The sequence below is a fragment of the Salvia miltiorrhiza genome, chromosome 1 (assembly GCF_028751815.1).
Source record: "Salvia miltiorrhiza cultivar Shanhuang (shh) chromosome 1, IMPLAD_Smil_shh, whole genome shotgun sequence".
Lineage (NCBI taxonomy): Eukaryota > Viridiplantae > Streptophyta > Magnoliopsida > Lamiales > Lamiaceae > Salvia > Salvia miltiorrhiza.
The window spans coordinates 32995773-33003826 of record NC_080387.1 but is presented as its reverse complement, the minus strand read 5'-3'; the positions used below and the strand labels follow the sequence as shown (position 1 = coordinate 33003826).

Here is an 8054-nt window from a genome sequence, read left to right as displayed (position 1 = left end):
CCCCCAAATCCACAAATCCTAAATCCCCAAAATCGTCAAAAGCCCTAAGCTCCTGCCTACCCATCCACCGCCTCCTTCCTCCGGCGAAGTCGTCGCCATCAGCGACTGTCGGTGACAACAGCAGCCGCGGCCGACGCCATCGCCACCTCCTCTGTCTCCCTCTCGCCTAACCCTTCTCTCCGTCCAACCGGCAAGCAGCAGCAGCTAATAGGCCACCGCTGACCTCCCTCGCAATCTCTCTCTCTCTCCTCGGTCAGTGGCAGACCACCACCACCGCCGGACGGACAGCAGCGATGAGCCGCCGCCGCCTCCCTTTGTCCTGCGGCCCTCTCTCTCTGTGTAGTGACCCGCTCTTTTATATATTTTAAATCCAGTAATGAGTGTTTATTTTTGTTCATCAGTGAATGAAAACGGTTTTTATCCTAATATGAATTCAGCTTATGATCCTGAATTTATATTGTTAAAGCAGTTAATGATATTATTTCAGAGTTATAACTGACTTAGCAAAGTCACGTTATTTATTTAAGCGAGATGAAATTTGATTTTATTTTACTCAGATCGTGAATTATTTCCGACTCAGGAAGTTAATTAAATCTGCGGATTTAATTTAGATATCAGAACAACGAACGAATTAAATCTACGGATTTAATTTAGATTCATTTTATAATTTATCGGTTTTAGTGAGAAATCACATGTCGAAATACGAGATTTATTTAAATAAACAGTATCAAGCATATACGAGCACACGATCCATCTTACAGTTACAGAATCACCGAGACAGAGAAAATACATCAATAATTCTCCTCTACATTTTTTTTTCCCTTCTTTTTCTTCTCTTTTTCTTTCCATTAATTTTGTTCCCCACTCCATCAACTCCACTACCCTATGCTCCCCACCATCTCCACTACCTTTGCTCCCCATCAACTCCAACACTTCACCCATTCCTTCCATTTCGCACCAGCAATCACAAAGAGAAGGAAGACTTGGCTTAACTACTTTGCCAAGATTTCAAGCTGCTCCAGTCCAGTAGTACCCCAACACTCGAAGCTAGAGTTTATTGGGTGAAAAACCGTGCATGAGGTAAGGCAGCGAATCTGCCATAAGCACACTGCTCCGGCAGTGTTTTGCAAGGCGATTCCAGCCATCCAAACGGTTCCCAAAAATTCCCAAATTAATTGTGTATCATCTTTCATACATTTTCTATATTTTGGTAAAATTTCAGAATATTTAGAGCTCGCATGATTTATTTATGAATTTGTAAACATCACTGCCCATCTGGAATACATTTTTGGTAAACAATCTTTGGGAGATCATAAGTAAAGTTTCACTCGGTGAAAACCTTTGAAACTTGAATATGTCACTCTAGACTCCCGTATCTTTCTTTTGACATCGGCCTCACCATTTTTGAGTAAGGGAAACAACCGGTATAAATTCTTGAAATCTAGTTCTTATTCCATGTACCATCCAGTAGATTTTACAAACCTACGACTTTGAGATGGAAAAGGCCGACTTAAATATTTGATTCTCAAGCCTATCTTTCTACTGAATATTCACTGACATGTTGGGAACTTACTTGTTCAGTTTTAGAATTTTTGGTGAAGCTTAAAGTGGTTTTTTCCGATTTATGTTCTGAATCTGCCAAACTTGAACTCTTTTTGTGCACTGAACTTTAGATAGTCATATCTTCTAAACCATGAAGGTTCTTAGAGTAAATCCAACTGGAGAGTGTTATGATCTCTCCCTAGTTTCCAGATTGACCTTTGGGGTTCCCAGTGGAGTTTTGTAAATGGAGATATGAATTTTTAAAGAAAGCCCACTGACTTGGTTGTAATCTGGAAATATGAAATTTACAGATTTTTGCTTGTTAAATACCCATCTTTGAGAGGGCATATCTTGCTCGTTTGAATTGTTTTTCATTCGATTCAAATTGGAGAATGATCCTTGAAATGTCTAGTTTCCAGAATGTCTTTTGGAGCCTCATTTGGAGATCCGAGGTAGATTTGGTGTCTGTTGTAAAACAACCCCTTAAGAGCTCAAGTTGTTGAATTATTTTCTATGTATCAAAGTTTATTTTAAAGGATGTTTCGTGAAAGATTTAGTATATGTGCGTAACAAGTTTGGGACTATTTATTTTAAATGAGGTCCGTTCTTTATTTAAATTAGGATGGACTTTTAATGAATATTTTTGGGATTAAACAATTATTTCTTGATTTATATAAATTATTTTTAAGGACTTATAAATATGAATTTCGTAGGCCTACTGACCTACTGTGATCGACGGTTTGTCGATGTCTAACAGCTTTGAAAATTTTATAGCAAGTCCCTACATGAGTCTTGAGTACCCTGGTAAAATTTCAAGTCATTCCAACTTCGTATGATACTTCTTTAAAATGTAAAACCTAAACTGCACATTACTACTGAGAATTTCAGAGAACAGAGAAAAGAGTCATTTATTTCAGTAGCTTCCTGGGTGATCTAGCTTTCCAAATTTTTATGGTATTAACCTTATTGTGTTATTTAGATATCCACCAAAGTTGAGCCCAGTTTGACAACGTTTGCTATTTTTCAAAAATACAAGTTTTCGATTGTTCAAAACTGCCGAACATGGTAGATCGTGGTAAAAACGTCATATCTCTCAAACCACTTGGAGTTTTCGACTCTATTTTTTTTTATATGAAACTAGACTCGAAGATCTTTCTTTCGGTATGAGTCTCGAGTCCAGGAGATGTCGGAGTCAGAACAGATTAAATTTTGAAGTTGAGTCAGTGTAAAAGCAGAGCATGTTTTGATGATGTTTGATTGTGATTCTTATGTGCCTTATGTTGAGCCTTTTTATTTTATTTTATTTTTTTATTTTATAACATTACTTGTTCTTATTTATTAAGCCCGATTAATTATGAGATTATAAAGCGAATAAGTTGAAGTATTTATTTTCTATTGACTACGAGGAGCGGGGTTTATTTAATTGACGGATTAGAACACCCCGAAGAGAACGGATTAATTTTTGTTAATTATCCGGCTTCATGAGACGAGACTTAGCTTTTGTTTAAATCCGATAGCCTGGATTAACAATAGAAATTCCCTGATTATTATCTCAGAATAATAGTTCATGCATACGAGATTCATGCATAGTTTAATTACGCATTCTCATTTAATTGAGAATTTTCCCTCGATTTAAAGTCTTACGTTATTTTCTCGGATTAAAGGTCGAGCGCAAGAATAAGAGCTCGTCAAGGAGTCACTAATCTGTAGCAAAGCTTTGCTATCAGGTGGGCATTACTTTCATATATATCAAATGAGTTTAAATATTACGTTCAAGCAAGTTATTTCATGATTAAATTAATTGAAGTTATTTCAAATATTGTCTTGCCATAAAATATTTAAATTTCAGTATGATATCTATCTGATGTGACTTTTATCATGTAATCGAATTCGGGTCTTGAGCAGTTGATAGCTATCCTGCCAGGGCTAGTGTACACCAGTGACCGTGAGTCATCTAGCGGGTTGGCCGGTCAAGTGACCGTGAGAGGTGGCCACCTCTCCGGCACACAGTTCCAGATATGATAGATTACAAGAGAACTTAGTCTGCAGACGAACTTTAAGAATCACAAATGAATTTAGTAAGCTTGGGCCTTTTTAGAGAAAAACTCCCTTGCTGTACTGTTTATGATGGCATGACAATTTACAACTTTACGAAGCATGTTATATTTCATAGTAGGCATATGTGCCCACTGAGTACTTTTGTACTCAGCCCTGCATATATTTCTAAATGTGCAGGTTGAGCAGCTGCCGATGGTGATGAAGTGACGAGCGGGACTCTTTTGTCTTATTATGTATTAATGAACTCTAGGGTTACATGTCTTCATACATGTAATCAGAACCTTATTCCGCTGCGTACTCAGAAGTTTTATGTTATTTTGGATAAGTCGGAGTTATCCGAACTTGTTAGTTATTTGAGTCTATACGACAAAAACTCTGTTATATTATAGATATCTATGTTGTTAACAATGATGAAATACGATCCTTTCTTGTTTGATTATTCCCCTTTCTACCCCGCTTCTAATCTCCCTCCATTAGCCACGATTTCCCGGCTTAATTATCCTTAATTAGGACCGGTCGTGACAGAGTGGTATCAGAGCAGTTCATTTGCTCTGAACCCTAGAGTTAGCCCATTTTTCTAGTATGATCACTAGTATATATGAGTCAGTCAGCCAAAGCTCATCACTTCATCACATCGTCATGCTCAGCAAGAAAGAAGGTGGTAATGATTTAAAACATTGAGAAGTTCACGTTTTATATGAATGTACTGATGCTTACATTCAAGTTTATGCATTATTGATTGATTAGATATCTCAATGAACTTAGATGCGTTAAGAATGCATGATCACTGTTACGAAAAGAACAATAGAAGCTAGGAACTCAGTCATATTTCACTATAGCCATGGTGAAGAGCTAAGAAAGAGGAAGAGAATCCAATGAAAGCAGTGCAAGCAGAGTGCCACGCACGAATCACTGAAGCAGGCATAGTTCTTCATTCAGGTTGTTCACGCAAGACGGAGCACCTAATCGACTATTGCCTTCGATGATAGTTTAAGTACAATATTGCTTATAAGTGATGAGTGCAACTGATGTAATCAGTTAGCTAATCCCTAATAAGCTGAGACTCGCTTCTAGCCTCGATTATCACTAGCTATGGCTTGAGGATAACCTTCATGATTCATGTATGAACTTCAGAGTTAGACTTACGAGGGGTCAAAATGCTTTGTATATGATGTTATAATATTACGATTAAAGCTATCAGCTTATAGTTTCAGATATTCGGAACCATTCTACTTACAGTACCTATCGCAATAGATAAGGACATGACTGAGAATCCCTATTGATTACGATCACCTACTACGAATTGGAAAGACGAGATGTGATATGGGTACTAGCAGTTATCAACCATTATGATTGATCATAAAAGTTTACGCAAGTGTATAAGACGAGAGAAGTTCTCGAAGATGGTTTAGAGTTTAATAATAACTAGAAGCGCCGACAGTGGATCAATGCTGGAACAAATGAATTAAGATTCTAATGAGACCCTAAGGATATACTCAATATAAGTATATATATACCTTAATCTATCGAGGACATCGCCTCAGTTAGAACGTCTTGAATTATGCATTTAGTCTGGTAGCCGTAATGAGAGCATTGACTAAGGTCATTCCATGACTTAGCATTATACATGGTGACACATACCCTATAAAGGTGCTCAGATGAGCAAAAGCTATTACCTTATTGAATGCGTGATGATTCAGAAGGTCTTTTACAATAACACGGAAGAATGCTTCAAATTATATGGTTGCATTTCAAGCGCTATGTGAAGGGACACTAAGTACTAGAAGTACTACATTAAGATCATATAGAAGAACATTGTTGAGTAAGGTCGAACCTACCTTATTTAGCCTATAGAAGATGTTTAAGGATTGCATTAAACTAGGAGTCAGACTCCAAGTTTGAGAAGCTCTAGAATATTCTCAATGACATTTTCAAGATATTAAGAAGAAAGTGGTGATTTTAGACCAAATATACCTTTTGCAGCCAAGGAACAAGAGTTGCCAAGTTCGGAAAAGTATTTCCGAGTGACTGAGAAGTAGTTGTGTCGGACCTGGCCAGTCCACATGGCCAAAATCTCAGTAGTCGTCATATATAGGTCTTTAAACCTATATATTTTAAACCTTCATCTGAAAAGCCAAACGGGTTCAGACTATTAGGTCATTTCGTTTCGACCTTTCAGTTAATTCATTTCTACCCTATGGTTATTCATTTTCAATTGTTTGGCAAATTATTGAAACACTTTGTCTAATTGCCATTTGTGATTTGAATCATTGCGATCTACTAGCTGTTGGTAGATTTTCTGTGACCCAAGGACAAACAGATACTCATCAGATTAAATCAGTCAAACATGTATGCTTCAACCCAAGGGTCAAGCACGTAATGCATACAGACAATCTCTTGTGCATTTAGTAGGATGTTATTTGTGTATTTCGAAAACGATGATCATTTCGATGCTTTTGTATGCCCCTATGTTGGCTTAGTTATTTTGACTAGTATTAGTACGGAGACGCGAAACCTTGGGGCGTTCCGTGATTGAGTACGTTTTGTGATGGCTTCGTTAGGTATGTGGTACTTAGATAGGTCTTTGAATCTAGACTTTTATGACGATGTAAAGTCCTCATTGAGGCAATTTTCCCTATGTTATATATGGTGACCTTATTGGTCTTTCGCGGCAAGTCATCCCGCTATGTTTTAATTATATGTTCGCTTAAGTTTTAGCAGGAGCAGAACTCGATGAGTTAAGGAGTAACTATAGAAATGATAGTATGTCCTTATTGCATTTTAATGCGTTGACAACTTGTGTTTTGACCTAATAGAATGCCGCCAAAACGAGGACGACCAAGAGGAGGGGGCAGGATTCCCCGAAATGAAAGAAGAGGCCCAGAAACAGGGCCAGAACCAGAAATAGTTCAACCACCTGTTCAGCCAGAACGATGGATTGAGGAATTATTCTTGCGACAGAACCCACCTACCTTCAACGGGACAGGAGACCCGGCAGAAGCTGAAACTTGGGTCCGCGCTATTGAACGCATTTTCAACTTCCTGCGTTGCACCGACCAAGAACGTTTGACTTGTATGTCCTTTCAGTTGACTGGGTCAGCTGATTTCTGGTGGGAAGCAAGGATGAAAACGATGACAGCAGAGCAGTTAGAAAACCTGACTTGGGAACAATTCAAAGCCGGTATATATGACAAGTATATACCCAAGAGCTACCGCAAGAAGAAGGAAGCTGAATTTTACAATCTAAAGCAAGGGAAGATGTCAGTAACTCAATACGACAGGATGTTCTGCGATATGTCTAGATATGCGCCGGAACAAGTTGACACAGATGAGAAGATGGCTGAAAAGTTTTGTGCCGGACTGAGGCACGAGATTAGGATGGCTTTGGCAAGCCACGGAGGATTGTCTTACACTGAGTCGCTCAGCCGAGCGTTAGACATTGAAGCAGCCATGCCAGGAGAAAGACCTGCAACTGTACCTGCGCCAGCACCTTCACATGATCAAAATCATAATCAAAATTTTAAAGGGAAGAGGAGATGGGACAACAGTAACCCGAACCAAGGCGAGAAGAGGCCATGGCAGGGACGGGTCTTCCAGTCACAGGGCTATGGAAGCCAGAGCGCACCGAAACAGATGGGAAATAACCAACAAAGAGCCTCACATTGTCCCAAATGTAACAAAAGTCATATGGGAATTTGTAAGGCCGGCAGTGATAGTTGCTATATCTGCAACCAGAAGGGGCACTATGCAAATCGGTGCCCGAATAAGCAACATGGAACGAGTTTAAGGCCAAACCCACCTATCCAGGCTCCGCATCTGCGAGCAATCCAAGCTCTGCCCCAACCATACCCAAGGCAGCAACCACAGTATCAGCAGCCACAGCAGCACCAACAGCTACAGTACCAACCACAACCTCAACAACCGTATCAGCAACAGGCCCGCCAACAACAGCAGCGACAACAGAAACAACATGAAAAGCCTCGTCATGCTAGAGTCTATGCTATGAGGCAGAAACAGCCCGAGAACAACCAGGGAAACCTGGCAGGTATGGGCATGCTACTCAATACTCCTGTTGTACTTCTATTTGATACGGGCGCATCGCATACTTTCATTTCAAGTACATGTGTTGACACATTAAAACTTAAAATGGAAAGAGCTGACCAGGAGTTGAGTATATCATCACCTATAGGAGGGATGACGACAGTAGATCATGTGTGCTTGAACCTAGAACTGAACATAGGGTCACTCAAGATTGTAGTGAACAACTCCTATGTTATACCGATGGGAGATGTGGACATAATCCTAGGAATGGACTGGCTAGTCGAGAACTATGCCACCATCCTTTGTAACGAAAGACGGATATCGTTTCGACCCCCAGGAAGGGAGCCGTCACATTTCCACAGAATTAGTATGGGAAGAAGAAAAATGATCATCTCCGCCCTGCAAGCAACGAA

At 39.5% G+C, this 8054-nt stretch overlaps 1 long non-coding RNA gene across 1 annotated transcript; it reads left to right on the top strand.

The window, feature by feature from the left end:
- The first annotated feature begins 616 nt into the window (after window positions 1-616).
- LOC131020851 (uncharacterized) lies at window positions 617-4039 on the top strand. Its single transcript, XR_009100787.1, has 3 exons — window positions 617-1080; window positions 3207-3269; window positions 3778-4039. It is a non-coding gene; the product is annotated as an uncharacterized LOC131020851 (long non-coding RNA).
- Window positions 4040-8054: the final 4015 nt, after the last annotated feature.